This window comes from Pinus tabuliformis, chromosome Q (genome assembly GCF_031772625.1).
Source record: "Pinus tabuliformis cultivar Carrire ecotype Pingquan chromosome Q, CPIR1, whole genome shotgun sequence".
In the NCBI taxonomy this organism is placed as follows: domain Eukaryota; kingdom Viridiplantae; phylum Streptophyta; class Pinopsida; order Pinales; family Pinaceae; genus Pinus; species Pinus tabuliformis.
This window is the reverse complement of record NC_142296.1, coordinates 999,414,925-999,437,031: the sequence shown is the minus strand read 5'-3', so window position 1 is coordinate 999,437,031 and position 22,107 is coordinate 999,414,925. Positions and strand designations below refer to the sequence as shown.

General features: G+C 40.1%; 3 non-coding genes across 3 annotated transcripts; 1 reads left to right on the top strand and 2 right to left on the bottom strand.

Annotated features, from left to right (window-relative positions):
- Window positions 1-876: 876 nt before the first annotated feature.
- LOC149222846 (U2 spliceosomal RNA) lies at window positions 877-1,073 on the top strand. Its single transcript, XR_016249846.1, has one exon. It is a non-coding gene; the product is annotated as a U2 spliceosomal RNA (small nuclear RNA).
- A 6,440-nt stretch (window positions 1,074-7,513) lies between these two features.
- On the bottom strand, window positions 7,514-7,673 carry LOC149222845 (U1 spliceosomal RNA). Its single transcript, XR_016249815.1, has one exon. It is a non-coding gene; the product is annotated as a U1 spliceosomal RNA (small nuclear RNA).
- Window positions 7,674-21,186: 13,513 nt separating this feature from the next.
- On the bottom strand, window positions 21,187-21,346 carry LOC149222844 (U1 spliceosomal RNA). Its single transcript, XR_016249868.1, has one exon. It is a non-coding gene; the product is annotated as a U1 spliceosomal RNA (small nuclear RNA).
- Between the last annotated feature and the right edge of the window lie 761 nt (window positions 21,347-22,107).

Genomic DNA, 22,107 nt, shown 5'->3' with positions numbered 1-22,107 from the left:
TATACTACAGACCAAAAGATCTATGCTGATGGTTGGCCATTGCACTGACAACAACAGCAATATACCTGGATTATACACCACCACCTCCCTATTCAGAAACGAAGGTCATGACAAGGACTGTCGACGTAAAAAGAAGCTTTGAATCTTTTCAATAAAGCTCTCAGCATGATTATCAAATAAACAAAGGATAAGTCATCCACAATCTGAAAGCATGGAATCTTCTAAGAGGAAATCTTCATGATGAGATATAGAGAAACTAATCAAGAATCTTTGCAAGTTAACTAAACAAGAGGCAAAGATTTAGGTTCTACCGCTATTTTCCATGGTTTCATGCATGGATACAGCCGGCGTCAAAACGACCAAGGCATTGAGAAATGGTGACCCAATGCCTTAAGGATTGGATGGGGAAATGGAGCCCGACACCTGTTTGGCTGCTCTCGGCTCCCCTGTCAAAACGCGCTCCCTGCTCCGGAAATAATCAACGGGACTTCGAATCCAATCCTATTATGATATTTAGTTAATTTTATTTATATATAAAAAGCAATAAAGATCATATTTGTACTTTCTAGATAATTTTAATTATAACATCCATCTGAATTCCGGGGTAAGCTCGCAAACCTCTTTTAGGGTGCCAATCTGGCAAACCTCTTCTAAGGTGAAAAGAGATTTGATCCCTCAAATCGAAAAGCAAAATAGATCTAGGGAGGTGAAAATGGTGAGAATATAGAAAATATAAGTTTGATATTAAAAAGCATGTCTATTTAAATGGTAAGGGGTATCCGAAGAAATAGAAATGAGTTATCCCACATGCATGGATGAGTGGGATAGAGGAGAAGGGGAGCAATAGAAATAGAACCGAAAGAGAAGAGGAAAAGCATACCTTTCTCGGCCTTTTGGCTAAGATCAAGTGTAGTATCTGTTTTTATCAGTTTAATATCTGATATGTGGTTCATAGAACCACATGATATTAAATGTATTTTTCTAGGGGGAGGGCCCACTTACAATAGCTTGCTGTTGGGGCTCTCGGGCGTCACTTGTGCGTTGCACTACAGCACCAGCCTGGCGCACCCCACCAAGACAAGACCAAATAAACAAATTATTGTCCAATTACTATATGTCCAGTTGTGAAAGTCTCCGTTCTAAATTCGATTTCGATCTTGATGGCTCTTCAAGAGGTTGCCCTAGCAATGCAGCTTTTGAGTTTGTAATGAGGAATCGCATGGAAGAACCAGCCTATGTTGCTGTAGGGAATATAGTCTAACCTGCCAAGGATTATGTCGACGTTGTGGCATCCAAGAAGGAACGGAAGCGTCCATAAATTTGTTTGAATGTGGAAGCATAAACCTGAAAGGGGACTCAAAACTCAAGCGTGAGCAATTAAGGAATCGAAAATCTTCCACGGACCATTGGAGGTTGGAGTCCATTGTCGCCTTCCCTCATAGCCAATTTGAAACTCAAACAGGTAAGGAGCGGGAAAGACAGGTGCAAGAAGATATCCAGATTTGGAGCATCCTGCGGGGGATATGAAAACACAAAAATCAACAACTCCACATCGAGAATCATGCATAGAGAGCATCATATAGGAATAATGTGGGAGGATCAAGGAACTTTAATGATGACAATTCAAGCCGTCAATCCACCTTGTCACAAAATGAATCCATCCATCATGGCACTTTAAGAACATCTGCATGTGAGAGGTGTGGAAACCCCTTGATCAAATTAATCATCATTGGAATCCAAGTACAATGGATGATCCTATCTAGGTTTCTTTAGTGCACTAGTAGAAGATTGCTACCATGGAGGATCCTATCTAGGTTTCTTTAGTGCACTAGTAGAAGATTGCTACCATGGAGGATCCTATCTAGGTTTCTTTAGTGCACTAGTAGAAGATTGAGTCTTCCTCCCTGTTTGACCTAGGTTTTTGTGATTGCTATCATGGAGGATCCTATCTAGGTCTCTTGCAAATGATCCAGTCTTCCTCTTCCTCCAGGCATCCGCTACACCCGTTTGTCCCTCGGAAGCATCCCTTCCTTATTCCTACTTGAGATAGAAATTTATTATTTGCTGCCGACAAACAGAGCACTGCTACTCCTAGCCACAGTTGTGGGAGCTACACCTCCTTGGGCTTGTCATTTGACGACACCCAATCTTGATCTTGATCGGTTTGTTAGGTCTCCTTCCTTCGGTTACCGAACACCTTCATGTTTGGCGAATTGAAAAGTAATTGGACAGGATTAAACATCCTCCACACAGTGTCATCCGAAAATTTCTCTCAAAAGTAATTGACTTGATATGCGTTGGTTGCTACCGAGCTCGAAACATGCCATCACCTTTGGTGAATTGAAAATAAATTTAGGGGATGGGATAGGAATATAAAACCCCAAATTCTTGTATTTCTATTTTTCAAGGTCCCCTCATTCAGCGTGCAGCCTCCATTTGCAAGACCGACGGCCTGGCCTATCGGTTGAGAAACCTCTGGGCCTGGAAGAAGGCAAGCCTCTTGGAAACGAAGGGTCTCTTTTCGAATTCTCGCGATGATTGATGCCAACTTGTTATTTGTTATTCTTTTCTAGGTCCCCTCATTCGGCATTGTGTCTCCATTTGCAACACTGTTGGCTTGTCTGTTGAGAGGAGTGATGCCAACTTGTTTAGTACATTTTCCAAGATCCCCTCATTCAGTGTGGTGCCTCCATTTGCAACACTGGCGGCTTGTCGGTCGAGAGCACTCGGGGCCCTGGAACGAGGTTATTGAGAGCCCTCGGGCACTTGGAAGGAGGTTATTGAGAGCCCTCGGGGCCGGAAGAAGGTAACCTCTTGGAAACGAAGGGTCTCTTTTCGAATTTTAGCGATGAGCTTTTAAGAGGGAGCATTTTTAGGGTTCAAAATGTTGATAATTATGCTTGAATTTCCAATGACGATCAACGTCCTCACTCTATCTACGTACAACGATAACAATCCATGAAGTAGAGCACATGCCTCTGCCGGGTTGTTTTTTTGTTGTCCCTGGGCCCCACTCATAAGTCAATTCCCCCCTCCCCGCCGAGAACAAGAACAGAGAAATATAGGAACTTGAGAATGTAGGGATAGTAGCATGGAGGAACGGCTCCAAGAGGCTATGATCACAAGGAGCCTTCCACGGCGAATGGTAACAACAACGAAACCCTCTTGAATGCTACAATTAAACTCAACCTCACTTGTAACATGACAGCGGCAGGGGACATGGCGACCAAGGATTTAACCTCCAATGCCGTTGGGGGAAGAGGTCAAGTGTTTTCAACTCCCAGAGCCTAGACCATAGAGTGCCATATAACCATAGTGATGAAATTGGCCCCCGCGCCCTAGGTCATGGGTTTAGGGAGTGGTAAATTCAGATCTCCCCCATACAAACTAGTGAAGCTAGGCTGGGTTTTCCCCATACAAACTAGTGAAGCTAGGCGGGATTGAAAACCTCTGGTGCATTATAAAAAAAGGAAAAGACATGTTTAATTGAACAACATATTCAAATAGAGATAGGTGAAACCCCTGATACGATAAAAGGATAGTTTTATTAATGCCCCACAAATGACCCAAAGCTAGGCCAATGGGGGTGTGGAAACCCGGAAAGGTCCTCTCATTCAAGCCATCCACTAAATTATTCAAGTCATCCACTAAATTATAGTTGCTTACCGCGCAAGAAAAAAAATCCTGCAAGGATCTCCAAGATTTGACCCTTTCCCCAATCTTGGAAAGCTCTTAATGGTAAAGTAAATCACCAAAATTTGACCCTTTCCCCAATCTTGGAAATCTCTTAATGGTAAAGTAAATCTCCAAAATTTGACCTTTCCCCAATCTCGGAAAGCTCTTTCCAAGGAGTTGAGAGAGAATTTCGATAAAGTTTCTTTTCAACACGTTTGTAGAGTCGGGAGGAAGAAGCAGAGTCCCAAATCTCGGCCACTGTCAGATGCTTATATGACTATCGGATGCTTAAATGATTAACACGCAATGAGGAGGCTAGCCCCAGCAACTGCAGGACAGACGCTGATAAATCTATTAATGGCGTGTGTGGTGTGGGGTTTATTATATATGTTGGAACACCAATATCAACCTGTGAAAGGGCTCAAACTGACCTGGAGGATTCTCACAGAAAATGGCTCGTGGTGGGTGGAGACAATAAAAAGAAAATATCTCAGAGGTCCAAATTCCAACATCCTCAATGAACCAATAGCAGACAGGCCTTGCACTCCGATGTGGCGTCTCATCAAGAAAGTTTTGGCACACTTCAGAGAAAATGTCTCCAAGCTCCCAGGCAACGGAAAGAACACCAAGGTATGGTATGACAGAATAATGAACTCCAACCCAAGAAACCTTCTTCAAGAGCTCAGGCCCCTGCAAGATTGGATGGAGGAACGAAAGATAATCACCCTGTACGATATATCTCTGTGGAACCAAAATAGATGGCTGGCTTGGAAAGATCTGCATCTCCCTCTGGACCTCAAAGAGCTATGGCTCACACTGAAGCTTTCACTATCTGGATCAGCACCAACCAACAAGGAGAACGAGGATAGATACATCTGGGACACTGGTGGAGGGTCCTTCTCAGTAAAAGAAGGATATAAATCTTTACAAAATACAACTCCTGCAGCAAATTGGAACCTTCACACAGCTGCCTGGAAGTCAGAATGCCTTCCAAAGGTAAAACACTTCAATTGGACCCTCTTAAAAGGGAAAATTCTAACAGCTGAGAATCTGAGAAAGAGAGGAATTCAAGGCCCATCGATCTGCTGTTTCTGCCGAGCAGAGGAGGAGTCTATTCAGCACTCCTTCCTACTTTGCCCCTTCGCTAAAAGTTGTTGGAAACAGTTAACAAGCCCCTTGGAGATTCGAGGAACCCACGAACAGATGCACAATCTACAGAAGAACTGGAAGAAAGATTTCCCTCATTCTAGAAAAGGCAAGAATAACCTAATCAGGGTGTGGAAGTGCATCCCTGCTTCCCTTTGCTGGAACCTCTGGCTAGCCAGGAACAATCACGTTTTTAACAACAAAATGCCTAAACTAGACAATGTCATAGCAAAAACAATTGCTAACATTTCTGAAGCTGTCAGCGCAAACTTCATAGCTTCCCCAGATCAGACGAGCTGGGCACAAGAAGAAAGGGATTGGTACAGTAAATTCAACATCAGCCACTCTCAGAGTCCTCCCCCCCAGAGCAAAGCACATCAGAAGCATTCCAACTGGAAACTCAGGGGAACTAAAGAAGAGATAAGTCAATGGATTTCCAATCAAAATCGCCCCCTGCTCTTCTTTGATGGCGCATCAAAGAACAATCCCGGAGAAGCGGGAGCAGGAGGCATAATTAAAGATCATAAGGGGAATCTCATCTGCAGCTATGAATGGGGACTTGGAAAGGCCTCGAATAACGCAGCCGAAGCCTACAGCTTACTCCTAGGCACCGCAATTCTATCCAGATTGGGATTAAGGAACGCCATCATTATTGGGGACTCGGCCATCATCATCTCAGCTATGAGCACAGACAAAGAATTCAGCAAAGCAGGCCTCAACAACATAAGGATAAGGATTACGGATAACATCAGAAGTATGGGTGAAATAACCTTTAGGCACGTGCTAAGAGAAAATAACGCAGAGGCGGACTCCTTAGCAAGTAAGGCAGTCAACAGGCAGCATGGACAGGTCCGTGAGAACGAAAGAATATATGAAAGGGCGATACCATAAGAAATCAAACTGTCAGAAAGCACATCAGAACAGCCTCCCCGGATTCTGTCATATCAGCAATCACTTCATTGGTCTCTCATCCCTCGATTCTCCTTTCTCCTCCTCACCGCCGTCTTTCTCCTCTCCCTTCGATCTCAGAGCAATGCATTCTCAATCCTCTCGTGATCTCCCCTCTGACTTTTCAGGTAAACATCACTTCCGCCCATCTGGAGAGTGCACTTCGAATCTGAAGCAGGATCCGCTCCCAGTTCCCGCAGGAAAAAATATCCCGCTCTCTCATCATGAATGGTCCCCCCCTTCCCTTTATATCCCCTCTCCCTTCCCCGATTTCCTCAGAAACTCATTGCCTCTTCAGTTTCAGATTGGTAGAGTTGGGCGTCCTGAGCGTGGCAACGCAGTTCACCACAGCGAAAGCAAACAGTGCGTTCACAGAACACTGTGGTTCCTTCCCTTTGATCTCCTCTTCAGCAACAAGCAAGGCAAAAAGCAGAGCTACTTCGATCAGCAGGCCATCCACGCAGTTCTCAGGTATAACCCAAGTCATTATTCAACTCTTTGTTCGCTAACCCGCTTCTTCTCAGTCATGGCAGAGAACAGACAGCAGCCAGCGGCACAGGAGGGAGCAGAGCCTCAGGGGAATCCTCTGGACAGGGTGCTAGGAAATGACACCTGCACCCTTTGCAAGGAACACTGTTTCTTGATTGCCCGGTTTGTAAAGCATCATAACGACCTCAAAGACGATTTTCATGCCGACAGTCGATCCAAGCGAAAAAAGCTTGTAAAACAAAAGAAGGAAATCGAGGATCTTAAGGAAAAGTGCCAGCATTTGGAGGAGGCCATCAATCATATCAAGAACCTCACGGAGAGCATGCAGGCAGAGGCCTCTACAAAGGCAAGCCAAAAGGACCAGCAGAAGGATGATCAGATGGAAGACACAGTAAACCAATTCTGGTGTTAATCTTATGAATAGCAAAGTAAGTCTTATAGATGGCTTGTTCGTCAGACAGTACAGTAGATATCTATTTCAACATATTCTCCTCAAGTTAAACTCTCAGAAGTCAAGGGCTGCGTCCCGGTTTTGGACTTCATCTCTTCTTTCTCTTCTTGAATCTGATGTAATAGCTTTTGCATAGCGCAGTTTTATAATATATGAGTAGACGATCTTGTAAAAAAAAAAAAAAAATCAACCTGTGAAAGGGATGGCTTCTGCTCCAACAAACAGTAACAAGAAGATTAGCACCAGTAACAAGAAGATTAGCACCACCAATAAGGGAATGGCAGCTGCAAACAAAAAGTAACAAGAAGACTAGCACCAATATCAATCTGTGAAAGGAAATGGCACATCTGCAAACAAACAGGAACACAAGAAGATTAGCACCCAATACCAATCTGTGAAAGGAATGGCATCTCAACAACAAACAGTAACAAGAAGATTTAGGACGGAATCGCGTAGCATCCCTCTCCTCTCGCCTCGCAGCAGCAGAGCACTCCGCTCGCCTCTCAACTATGTATGTAGTCATGGAGTAAGACCTCCAATAATTTATTCAACTGGATTTACAAATAGTTTGATTTAAGGCACCTGCTGCCACTAATTAATTTAACTGGACTTACAGACTTAGATTTAAAGAAGCTCCCGTAGTTTGCAGTTAATTTAATTTGATTTTAATTTTTGTGTGGAGGCCGCGCGAACGCGAGCCTCCGCTGTGCCACAAATTATGACGTGCACTCTCCTCGATGGCAGACTTAGATTTAAAGAAGCTCTCGTAGTTTGCAGTTAATTTAATTTGATTTTAATTTTTGTGTGGAGGCCGCGCGAACGCGAGCCTCCGCTGCCACAAATTATGACGTGCACTCTCCTCGATGGGAGATGCTAGGTAAACCCCCCTCCCAAGTGCAATGGAAGTGGTCTTCCTAGGCCATCGACCTTCTTGATCATCGATTGACCCCGCCCAGGTAAGTATGTTTTGATCATTTCCATATTACCCCTCTATACCTCCTCCTTTCCTTCCGTGCATCCCCACTTTGAATGTGGGATATATATATCCACCACACAATAATGTCTTAATCCATAATTAAAAAATACACACTCAGTTGCTTAATTTCATCCTTATTAATATTCACACTCAATTGCTTAATTTCATCCTTATCACTATTGGTGGTGTTGAATGAAGAATTTCATCCTTATTCTTATTGCTCTTCTTGATAATTTCATCTTTATATTTTTCTTCACGCTCAATTTGTTAATTTCATCTTTATATTATTCTTCTCGTTGATCATATTCACGCCCAATTTTTTAATTCCATCCTTACATCATTCTTCTTGTTGTTGATGATATTCACTCACAATTTGTTAATTCCATCCTGATATCATTCTTGTTGCTGTTGATCATATTCACTCACAATTCGTTAACGCTTCTATTATTCTTCTTGTTGATCATATTCACGCCCAATTGGTTAATTCCATCCTTATATCATTCTTGTTGTTGATGATGATATTCACTTACAATTCCTTAATTTCATCCTTACATTATTCTTGCTGTTGATATTCACCCTCAATTTGTTAATTCCATCCTTATTATTCTTTTTGTTGTTCATCTCCATTAGTGAAAGTGGGTAGGTAACATGGTGCACTCTCAATTCGTTAATTTCATCCCTGTTATTATCGCCGTTGTTGATACCCCTTAGTGAAAGTGGGTAGGTAGCATGGCCTTCATTGAGGTTCAAACCTTGCCCGATGCTTGTTCTTACCATTGTGGACATGCGTCCATGTACGGAATAATTGTTGCGGCTACGTGTAAGATATTGTCTGTAACTTTGGAATGATGTTGTCGAGTAGGCCTTTTCGGCTTTAAAAACAAGTGCCTTTTGTATGGAACGATGTTGTCGAGTGGGCCTTTTCAGCTTTAAAGGAAGCCATGTGCAATGCACCCACTTTACTAGTGCCCAATTGCGCTTGGAATGTGGTGCATCAGGTAGGGGTGTGGGCGTTATGAGATCATATACAACAAAGGCAACGAGGCATCTGCTTTATTGCAGAAATATGAGGAGAAAGGATCTCTCTTTGCCTTATCCTTACAGTACTTGATTGCCTCGTCAACGCTTGTCAAGAATGGCTCGATATTGACATGGAGGTTCAATTCATCCAAGTACTTCAGGAGAATCCCAATCCCCCTGAGGGCTACATGCGGCAACACGATACCTTGAAGCATAAAGCGTGCATTCTTTTGATTCAAAATTGTGCTTTAAAACAATGCCCGTCTTAGAGGAGTTGTGTTCATCTCCCACCACGGGCACTTTGGCTTTCAGCGTACCTACAAATCGACTACGCGCTCTTCCTTGCGGGAAGGCTTGAAAACACACATCTAGGATTTTGTACCTACATGTGGTGCTTGTTAAAGGAACAAGGGTGAGATGGTGAAGAAGCGCCGCCACCACTAGCAATATCAACCACCATCAGGACCGACATTTCCATGGAATTCACAGTGGACCTTCTGAAAACAGACAACCAATATGTCACCATGGTGTTCTTCGACCACGTTTGCAAATGTGCTCCCTTTTGTACCCTATCGGACCCATTTACACCTTCTGTGGTTACTCATGTTTCCGTGGACCCAATGTTTAAGTTGCATGCCATCACACTTTCCATTGCATTGAATTGAGATCCCGCACTCACCAACAATTTCAAGCAGGATTCGTTTAAACTTTAGGGTACTCAATTGAAAGTGAGCACTGGTCGTCATCCCCAAATTGATAGCCAGATAGAGGTGGTCAATGAGTGCGTGGAAATTATTTGAGATGCTTTGCCTCGAAAGGGCAACACCAATGAGAATGATGGCCACCCCTTACAGAATTGTGGCGTAATACCTCTCATCACGGTGCTACCTCAATGACGCCATGTGTTGTTGCCTATGGCCAAAAACTCCTAGCAGTGGCTTCCTATTTACCAGGCCCACCCTAGCTACAAAAATTTGACTTCACGCTTCACACCAAAGAAGCCATTCTTCGCCCGCTACGAGACAATTTGGTTTTACCCCAAAATGGAATGAAGTGGCGAGATGACTAACATCGCTCAAAGAATGCGAATGGGTGTTTCTATTTGGACGAGGCAATTAGCTCTGATGTCTTTGACAATATAAGTTCCAAGTCTAGTGATTTCCAATTTTCTCATCTTGCCCTTAGTTTTACTGCCATATATTGGTACAAGGTCTCCATTCTTGAATTGCTCATTTCTTATATTTGATCATGGCGAGATTTCGGTGCGTCTTTTGTTTTTATAGGCATTGTAATGCATGTTGTGAAGTCGTAATGTCTATTGGTCTATCTTCCATAGGCGCCATCATGTCAAGTTTAAGCACGCATGTATTTTTTTTTTGTCGGAGGCATCGAGTGCCACTACTTTTTGTCCTTGCGTAATTTGAAATGGGATATGGCATGTTTGCTCTTGTGGGTTTCCCCATATGCTCTTAGGAATCTCAAGTATTTGTCATCCTATTTATCCCTGCTGATATTTCAAATTTTGGTCGGCATCTTCATCGAAATCTCATTGGAAGACGTTGCTACTCCTTTGGCCTAAGGGTGACAAAGAGAGCTCTTTATATGTTGAATGATGAATTCTTGCATTAATATCTTAATGGTATTATTTAAAAGTGGGTCCCTTTGTTAGGCACCTGTACTACTAGTGTAACCCCCTATTGTTATTTGTACAACCCCGTTAAAATATTGATTTACCCATGCAGTCCCCATATTGTTACTAATGTGCCCCATAGAAGCCCACTATTGTTATTATTGTGCCCTTACATTATTATTGTTATGTCGTCTCCGATTATATTATGACCCCTTAGACTCCTATATATAGAAAGGAGGTCTTGTCATTTGTGTGATGTAAAGGAGGTTGCCCCCTCGAAGAGGCTAAATTCTAAGGCGTTTATCTCACTTTTCTATCTTTTTTTGAGTTGGTTTCATAACACCTTTGATAACATATTATTAACTAGCACTTGCGCCATATGTTGCAAAGGAAACGCCGTAAGGCAATAGATAGAATATAACACTAATTAATGCTTCTTTGGCAACTGTTGAAAGAGAAAAGGCAAGGACTGTGATATAATGAAATATTACTGCTTCCTTGGGCCTTAGAAATCACGAATCTTATGTTGTAGAAAACAAATCATGATTCCTATGTAAGGCAATAGATAACATATAACACTAACTAATGCTTGTAAGGCAATAGATAGCATATAACACTAATTATTGCTTCTTTGACAACTGTTGAAAGACCAAAAAAATAGAAGGACCATGCTATAATGAAATCTTACTGCCTCCTTGAGCCTTAAAAATCATGAGTCTTATGTTGAAGAAAACAAATCATGAGTCCTTTGTTGAAGAAATAGATCTTGATTTGCTACCTAAGGTTGTTTTGGTACAATTCGTCCATATTTATTCTTGATCACTTCCTCGTGCTAGACAACAGTACGAAGAAATTTTTTATAGTTTAAAACATGTGTGTACAAAGGGCTATAACAATTTTGTAAATAAATTTTGAATTTCTCCAACAATTTGGAAAAGGAAATATATATTTTTTGTAGGGCATTATCCTACCTACAAGTCTAAGACTTTTTTGTTTTTGTTTTAGGGAACTCATTTATCTTCCTCAAACACATACAGTTTGAAACAACGACCAGAAATCTCAAATTATAAGCCAAAATTAGAATTTTGGTTGTAAATGAATGAAAAAAAAAACTAAGATTCCACATGCAACATAACAACAAATTGGTTTTCCCCCGGATGCGGGTGTTTAAAGCGATGGGACGGGAGTTGGAAGCTGGCCACATGCCGATCCACGGGCATCACGTGGCACTCCATGCGAGAGGACGACGCGTTCAATCCTGGTTTAATACAAAGGGACGGGGGATGGCAGCAGTGAATGCCCGGGGAGTGCACTCGATCCAGAGCATTGCTGCAATAATGGCGGATGGGAATTCGAGGTGGGTAGGTGACGATGAAGAGCTTATATCCGGTTTGGAGCAGGGAATTTTGGTCGTGTTGCATTTGTCTGGCCTCTCTACCGTTGAAGCGGTCCCTTCTCAGGCGGTTGGGTATACCGCGGAGCTGGTTCTGGTAATCGATAGTCTGGTTCACTTGGCAGTTTGCAGGGAGTCTCATATCATTATGGTGAAACCCAGACAGAGATTGCTGAGCCGTCGTGGTTCTTCCAGAGGCGGGGGTTCGAGCAGACCTATGCGAGATGAAACGAGGCATTGCTGCCACTGTAATCTGGCAAGCTCCATTGGAGCCATTCCCCTGCATTCTGGCCAACATATGGATGCCGAGGCATCTAGCTCGGCCTCCTTGCCAGCCTTTGGCTCCACTATTTTCAACTTCACCAACTCTACGGCAAACCCGAGAATTAGTGCTCATGTTTCCATTCTGTTCATCGAGAACCCTCCTGAGGTGGATGATCCCATAGAAGCTCGGGAACATGGGATGCAGGACTACCATGGGGATGCAGAGCAAGCTCCGACAGCTGAGTTGGAGCAGGAAGATAAGAGTCGGGCCAACGTCGAGGAAAATTCCAAGCATTCCCAGAATGCTCCTAATGCTACTACTGGGGAAGCGGAAGCGACCTCGCCTACTCATGCTGTGCCGGATTGCTACGGCTGGTACCCAATTGTGGAAGAGCAACCAGATGAGCCGAGTGAATAATCACGCCGGCACCCTCGCTCCACCAGGTCGCTCCAGACTCAGTTGTCGTCTCCTGGTTTGTTGTTGTTTCAGTCTATGTTTTTTTAGGATGTCAAAGCAGTTGGTTTTCTGTGTCAATGATGAAAGTACTTATTGTTTCCCCTGCGTGGGACGACTTGAACAATTCTTTTTGTCTAAGACCCCTGCGAGGGCTTGCTATGAGGAATTATGTCTGGGTCTTTGTCAGGCTAAGTTTTTGTCTATGTCTGGTGCCCCTCAAGGGCAAGAGCATACTGGTCCTACCTGATGTAATTTTGCACTCTGTATATATTTAATAGATTAGACTTGTTACCGAGAAAAAAAAAACAACAAATTGGTTTTACTCCCAAGCCAATTCGACTACCCAATTGGTGCAATTTGGTAGATTAGGACTTAAGATAGATCTATGTTTATATTTGCATATCTTCCTAAAGCCTTTAGATCTATGATTGACCATGGTTGATCTTCTTATTGAAACAATCTTTGTCACAATGAGACGTTGGAACAGGAAACTAGTCTTCTTCTTCACATTGGACCATGGTTGACCATGATTATAGACACGAGGGATTTATATTAAACCTTACGATTACTATTATAAACCATGTGAATAATATTATACCCTAGGAATTTGAACCCTTGGATTAATAAACTCAAGGGATTGAGACAATATTTTTCATATTTTGATATTAGAACCAGAGGGATTGAGACAATCTTTTTCACAATACGAGGTCGGACCATGGTTCACCATTACTGATTTTCATATTAAAATAATCTTTGTCATAATACAACGTTGGACCATGGCTAACCATGGTCGACCATGGTTAACAATAATGAACCATGGTTGACCACACTTGACCCAATAACATGGGACCCTAAGATAAATATTATAAACCCTACAACGTTGGACCATGGCTAACCATGGTTGACCACACTTGACCCAGTGATATGAGACCATAAGATAAATATTATAAACCCTAAAATAAACACAGTTGACCATGGTTGATTTTTATATTGACACAATCTTTGTCACAATATGACGTTTGACCATGGTTGGCCATGATTGATTTTCATATCGAGAAAATCTTTGTGATAATGCGACATTCGACCATGGTTGATTTCAACCATATTTCAACTATTTTGTCTCTATAGTTAACCATGACTTCATTATGGTCACCATTGAAATGGTGGTTATGCCTATTCGTGCCCATCCACTATAGGCGTCCATGGTCAACAATGGCCATGATTATTTATAATAACTAATTACTTAATTATTATAATTATAAATAAAAATAATTAATATTAATCTCAATATATATATATATATATCTATATATATATATATATATATATATATATATATATATATATATATATATATATATATATATATATATATATCATAATGGTAATAAACTAAGATTATAAGTAAAAATCAAATTTATTTTCAAAGCAACGGTAATTCCTCCTTGCCTATAGATGTTTCAAACTGAAATTTTATGCTTATGGACATTACATTTAGAAAAAATATTGTATATTGTTTTCTTAATAAATATCGTTTTTTTTCAAAAATATTTGAAGTTTCTATATTACATAACAATTTGAATAATTATTATTAATGGTAATAAATTATTAAATTAACAAACAAACAAACAAAAACAATTTTTTTTTATTATAATAAAAATTATAATTAACAATAATAATTAGTATATCAACCACATTTATTAATGTGATTGTGTTAAGTTGTTAAGTCATTATATTGTTCGTTCTAATTTATTTTTTTAAATATCATATATATATATATATCTTAATTATAAGTATTTTTACTTTTATTTTTGTTGTTATTGTTTTTTTCTGTGGATACTATTAATAATTCACAAATCTAGATTAATAATTTGCAAAATCAACCAAGATTTAATTATCTATGGTTATTTTAAATAAGTTATAACAATTTTCTTTAATTTTAGCATCTTGAAAAATATAATTTATATGGCTTCCTTAATTATATTTCCATGCTTATTATAATTGACGCTATATAATCACTGCTCTAATTTGTGGATTGATACATAAATATCATTTTCATATGAAATAGGTTAAGAATTAACCAAAAGAAAACATAAATATTTTGTTAAACACAACATTATATAAGTTTGCTTCTGCATTTCTACTGCCCATGCTTCTCAGGAGTCTCGATTCTTCGACCTACTACTGCCTTTTTTAATGTTTATCCCCTGTTGTGTGTCTGATAAAGATATTTTACTTGATTTTGTGGTGCAATCCATTCTATATCTATCTATAAGATTCTAAAATATCCTTGAAATTTACAGTAAAAATAAAAATAAGTGTAATTCAACCTCAATATTTTTATTTCCCATGGCCATATTACGAGACATGGAAGAAACGAGCAGAGGAAATATTGGTATGGAACAAAATCCGAACACATGTCTCCAAGAAAAGAACCATGTCTAACCAGAATAAATTACTCTTAAGCTGCCTTTTCTCTGTAAACAATAAAAGAACAGAACAAGCTCTTCAGTAAGCACACATTCCAGGAATTGGGCTACAAATCTTAAAGAAGAAAAATGAAAAATTACCTCGAAGATGCCATGGATCATATTTGTAGAGGTCCACATCTGCTATTACTTGAACAGGGGGCGACTGAGAGGTTGCTTACTTGCACAAGTAATGCACTACCAGCTCTCCCTCTATAGGGAAGAATCTGAATCCAGGAGGAATTATCTAAGTTTGCTTCTGCACTTCTACTACCCATGCTTCTCAGGAGTCTCGATTCTTTGACTTGCTACTACCTGTTTTTAATGTTTATCCCCTGTCCTGTGTCTGTTAAAGATATTTCGCTTGATTTTGTGGTAAAGATATTTCGCTTGATTTTGTGGTGCAATCCATTCTATATCTATCTACAAAATTCTAAAATATTTTTGAAATTTACAGTAAAAATAAAAATATAAAAGTAAGCATAATTCAACCTCAATATCTTTATTGCCCATGGCCATCCATTCTATATCTATCTATAAGATTCTAAAATATTCTTGAAATTTATAGTTAAAATAAACCTAATTCAACCTCAATATCTTTTTTGCCCATGGCCATATTACGAGACAGGGAAGGAAAGAGGAGAGGAAATATTAGTATGGAACAAAATCCGAACACATGTCTCCATGAAAAGAACCATGTCTAACCAGAATAAATTACTCTTAAGCTTCCTTTCTTGCTTGTAGGCCTATTAAGATCAGCAGGACGGTATTCGTGCATGAGAAAATTGGTCTTTGAGTCCATGGATCATATTTTTATAGGTCCACATCTGCTATTACTTGAAGGGGGAGTGACTGCGAGGTTGCTTTCTTGCACAAGTAATGCACTACCAGCTCTTCCTCTGTAGGGAAGAATCTAAATCCCCGAGGCATTATCTAAGTTTGCTTCTGCATTTCTACTGCCCATGCTTCTCAGGAGTCTTTATTCTTTGACCTGCTACTGCCTTTTTTAACGTTTATCCCCTGTCTTGTGTCTGATAAATATATTTCACTTGATTTTGTGGTGTAATCCATTCTATATCTATCTATAAGATTCTAAAATATTCTTTAAAGTGAACATAAAAATAAGTGTAATTCAACCTCAATATCTTTATTGCCCATGGCCATATTACGAATTACGAGACATGGAAGAAATGGAGAGAGAAAATATTAGTATGGAACAAAATCCGAACACATGTCTCCAAAAAAAGAACCATGTCTAACCAGAATAAATTACTCTTAAGTTGCCTTTCTTCCTTGCATTTCTTGCTTGCAGGCCTATTAAGATCAGCAAGACGGTATTCGTGCATGAGCAAATTGGTCTTTGAGTCTTTGGGTGCCTTCCCAAAATAGAAGACAAGAGACTTTTTGATGCGGCACGCCTACTCTTTTCTTTCCTCCTTTAGCAGTGATGGGCTTATAAGAACCAACAACTTTCTAGTATCCAGAACTAGCCGCCCTATTAGGCCTTGACCCATTTTGGTACTTTCTATCCGGGGAGTGAAGAAGTACGATTCCTTCTATCCAACAAGGCTTTCTCTGTAAACAATAAAAGAACAGAACAAGCTCTTCAGTAAGCCCCGAATTATTTCTATTTACACATTCCAGGAATTGGGCTACAAAGCTTACAGAGGAAAAATGAAAAATTACTTGGAAGCTTCCATGGATCATATTTGCAGAGGTTCACATCTGCTATTATTTGAAAAATTACTTGGAAGTTGCCATGGATCATATTTGTAGAGGTCCACATTTGCTATTATTTGAACATGGCGTGACTGCGAGGTCGCTTTCTTGCACAAGCAATGGACCACGAGCTCTTCCTCTGTAGGGAAGGATCTGAATCCCAAAGGGAAATGTAAGTTCACTTCTGCATTTCTACTACCCATGCTTCTCAGGGGTCTCAACCCTTTGACCTACTACTGCCTTTTTTATTGTTTATCCCCTGCCCTGTGTTTGATAAAGATATTTCACTCCGTCTTGCCGTGTAAGCCATAACCAAGCTTGCGGTTTTTTCCATAACCAAGCTAGAAAGTTTTTCAAAGGATGGCTGAGGCCATTGGGTAATGAATTGTAACCGATAAATAATAGTTTTCAATCAATCTGATGGCTGAAACCATTTCTATCGTCTAACATGAAAATGAATGACTCAAAATTCTACAAGTGGCATAAGAAGGGAGTTAATTTCAGAGGGAAACGCCTTACAACGTAACAAGGGGCATCAAAACCTTATAATGATATTCCCATAAATAAACCTACTTGTTGTCTCTGTGATATAGTCCCAAACTAGTTCCATTTCCACCCGCTTTGTTCATGTCATAGTTCTACTTTTTGTCAAGTTTAAGCACGCATGTATTTTTTTGTTGTCGAAGGCATCTAGTGCCACTGCTTTTTGTCCTCGCGTAATTTTAAATGGGATATGGCATGCTTGTTCTTGTGGGTTTTCCTACACGCTCTTAAGAATCTCAAGCCTTTGTCATCCTATTTATCCCTGCTGATGTTTCAAATTTTGGTCAGGCTCTTCATCGAAATCTCGTTGGAAGACGCTGCTACTCCTTTGGCCCGAGCGTGGCAAAGAGAGCTCTTTATATGTTGAATGATGAATTCTTGCATTAATATCTTATTGGTATGACTTAAAAGTGGGTCCCTTGATAACATATTATTAACAAGGGGCATAAAAACCTTATAATGATATTCTCATAAATAAACCTACTTGTTGTCTTTGTGATATAGTCCCAAAAGTAGCTCCATTTCTACCCGCTTTGTTCATGTCATAGTTCTACTTTTACGTCAGTCACTTCAATCATCCTCCTCTCTTAAAAAATGGACCAAAAAAACTCAATTGCCCACATCTCAAATGGTGGCTATGGAAGAAGGGGTTATAATGCGGTCTCATATCTCTATAGAGATCTACCCACTCCTTGAGAATTACGTCAAGTACCTACACAAGTTCTATAGTCTTTGTAACCGAGGGGATTAGCTCGACCAGTTGTCACAAATTTTTTGGGCATTCCGGTAGTTTTGTGCCAGCAGGTGCTCAGTGTGAATCCCCTTGGGCGAGGTGTACTAGTCTATGCCAATGGGGCTACTAAGGAAGTCGTCCACAAATGTGAGGAAGCATCCTTTCGGTTTCCCTAAGAAGTCACCAACGAAAAATAAAGGCATGCAATCTCTGTGCAGATTAGGCTACCACGTTATTACATGGGTGATATGGTTTGGATCATTATATTAATTTCCATCCATCTTGATGCTTTCAGAGTTGGAGAAGTGGAAGAATCAACTCACGGGACCATTTTTACGGGTGGTCCCATTTCGAAAAATTTCAAGTCAACAACTTCTAGAGCCATTTTCATGCCTTAAATGAACACCTTTTGTCGTCCTGACCTTACTATGTGCCCATATTCCATAATATACATGCCAATACCTTTCTAATGGCGCAAGAATCGCCTCAATCGGAGCTTGTACGAGAAAGTTATGCAGGTCCGGTAATGTCCACCCGAAACCTCACCGTGTGCTCATTCGTTGATTCCCAACTTTCATGACCACGGACACATCTCCTCAAGGTATCATTTGCTCCCAATTGTACAAGTTTCCATGAGTCAATGTGTAGCAAACAACATTCAAAACGACGCACATGTCTTATGTTATTGCATGTCTAAGTTTACTTGGCTATCACGAAAGAATGAAATCTACACTAGATCCTCTACGAAATATTTGACTTCAACTACATGTGCACATGGAATTCCATCATCTATATCGTTGGTTCTTCTCTCGAGTTCATTCTTAGCAAGTGGTCTAGGTTGTGGCAAAACTTACGCGTCTGTGCGAGAATTTGAAAGTTGAATTCTTGGAAGAGCAAGAGCCACATGCAAAGGTGGTCATGATGCACTCACTTGTTCACAAGGTAAATTGGTGTAACTTGATACGCATGGACAATAAAAGAGTGCCACGAGATGTAATGTTATAACTCATGCAGAGAGAGTGATGTTCCAAGGCCACCTCTTTTTATCGTCAAATAGTTCCTTTCTGCCTTATTCATTTTTTTATTGACATAACGATGTGGATGCCAATATTTCCCTCCTCGGTTTGAGGTAGGATGACACAAAAAACACTATTTGTGGCATCAACTTGCGCACTAAACGACTTGTCTCAATCATGAATTCTTAGAGTAAGAGCCTCGCCTAATTTTTTCTTCAACAAATCAAGGGATTCTTGGGAATCGTTTGAGAATGAAAGTTCAACATTTTGTTGGGGAAGTTCATCCATAAATAAAGTGACGTCATAATGACACCTTATGAACTTCCTATAGTGTGTTTTGTTCTCGATGATATTCAAATTTGCTTATGGTTTGTTGGTGTGATCTTCATGTTAGCCATGTCATAATCTAAACCATCATTGCACCTGGCACGACCAATTAGGATGCCTTTGTATACTTTTTTATTCAACAAAGAAAAAACTAACAACTTTATATTAAGATGAGGTTGTTTACATGTAGCATGTGTCAAAAGTCCACCATTTCCAGCATACATCCTAATCCGCAAAAATATATCCCAGTCACAGATCTAAACTAGCTATGTTTGAACAAACACATTTGCTCAAATTTTGTCACTCGTACAACATAACAATAGAAAGCCATAAAAAACAACTCTAAAGAAAAACAAACATATCCACATCATGAAAAATATTAGCTTATGTGAAGTAGATCTTCCCTGAACCCTAAAATGTGTTGTCTATGAAGGCCGATTATAAGATCTCCTCGGGCAATTGGGGATGCCCCTCCTTAAATTTTGCATCCACAATTCTATTTTGCTCCCTGTGTATATGAGAGAAGTTCACCCCCTTAAAAAAGTACCTCTGAATTCTTTGTAACCAGCTTGTCATTAATGGAGGATTGAAAGAAGATTGCTTTGCTACCCACTAAATAATCACCTTAGAATCTCCAAATACCTCCAAAGTCTCTTTAGATAGCCACTTAGCAGAGTATAACAATCCCCATAATGCAATAATCTACGCACGAGTGTTGGAAACTTCACCCCCATGCCAACAAAAATGATAATGTGCACGAGGACTAAATTATTCAAGCCATCCACTAAATTATTCAAGTCATCCACTAAATTATAGTTGCTTACCGCGCAAGAAAAAAAATCCTGCAAGGATCTCCAAGATTTGACCCTTTCCCCAATCTTGGAAAGCTCTTAATGGTAAAGTAAATCACCAAAATTTGACCCTTTCCCCAATCTTGGAAACCTCTTAATGGTAAAGTAAATCTCCAAAATTTGACCTTTCCCCAATCTCGGAAAGCTCTTTCCAAGGAGTTGAGAGAGAATTTCAATAAAGTTTCTTTTCAACACGTTTGTAGAGTCAGGAGGAAGAAGCAGAGTCCCAACTCTCAGCCACTGTCAGATGCTTATATGACTATCGGATGCTTAAATGATTAACACCCAATGAGGAGGCTAGCCCCAGCAACTGCAGGACAGACGCTGATAAATCTATCAATGGCGTGTGTGGTGTGGGGTTTATTATATATGTTGGAACACCAATATCAACCTGTGAAAGGGATGGCTTCTGCTCCAACAAAAAGTAACAAGAAGATTAGCACCAATATCAATCTGTGAAAGGAATAGCATCTGAACAACAAACAAAACAGTAACAAAAAGATTAGCTCCAATATCAATCTGTGAAAGGGAATGGCATAGCTCCAATATCAATCTGTGAAAGGGAATGGCAGCTGCAAACAAACAGTAACAAGAAGATTAGCCCCACCAATATCAATCTGTGAAAGGGAATGGCAGCTGCAAACAAACAGTAACAAGAAGATTAGCACCACCAATAAGGGAATGGCAACTACAAACAAAAAGTAACAAGAAGACTAGCACCAATATCAATCTGTGAAAGGGAATGGCACATCTGCAAACAAACAGGAACACAAGAAGATTAGCACCCAATACCAATCTCTGAAAGGAATGGCATCTCAACAGCAAACAGTAACAAGAAGATTTAGGACGGAATCGCGTAGCATCCCTCTCCTCTCGCCTCGCAGCAGCAGAGCACTCCGCTCGCCTCTCAACTATGTATGTAGTCATGGAGTAAGACCTCCGATAATTTATTCAACTGGATTTACAAATAGTTTGATTTAAGGCACCTGCTGCCACTAATTAATTTAACTGGACTTACGGACTTAGATTTAAAGAAGCTCCCGTAGTTTGCAGTTAATTTAATTTGATTTTAATTTTTGTGTGGAGGCCACGCAAACGCGAGCCTCCGCTGCCACAAATTATGACGTGCACTCTCCTCGATGGGAGATGCTAGGTAAACCCCCCTCCCAAGTGCAATGGAAGTGGTCTTCCTAGGCCATCGACCTTCTTGATCATCGATTGACCCCGCCCAGGTAAGTATGTTTTGATCATTTCCATCTTACCCCTCTATACCTCCTCCTTTCCTTCCGTGCATCCCCACTTTGAATGTGGGATATATATATCCACCACACAATAATGTCTTAATCCATAATTAAAAAATACACACTCGGTTGCTTAATTTCATCCTTATTAATATTCACACTCAATTGCTTAATTTCATCCTTATCACTATTGGTGGTGTTGAATGAAGAATTTCATCCTTATTCTTATTGCTCTTCTTGATAATTTCATCTTTATATTTTTCTTCACGCTCAATTTGTTAATTTCATCTTTATATTATTCTTCTCGTTGATCATATTCACGCCCAATTTGTTAATTCCATCCTTACATCATTCTTGTTGTTGTTGATGATATTCACTCACAATTTGTTAATTCCATCCTGATATCATTCTTGTTGCTCTTGATCATATTCACTCACAATTCGTTAACGCTTCTATTATTCTTCTTGTTGATCATATTCACGCCCAATTGGTTAATTCCATCCTTATATCATTCTTGTTGTTGATGATGATATTCACTCACAATTCCTTAATTTCATCCTTACATTATTCTTGCTGTTGATATTCACCCTCAATTTGTTAATTCCATCCTTATTATTCTTTTTGTTGTTCATCTCCATTAGTGAAAGTGGGTAGGTAACATGGTGCACTCTCAATTCGTTAATTTCATCCCTGTTATTATCGCCGTTGTTGATACCCCTTAGTGAAAGTGGGTAGGTAGCATGGCCTTCATTGAGGTTCA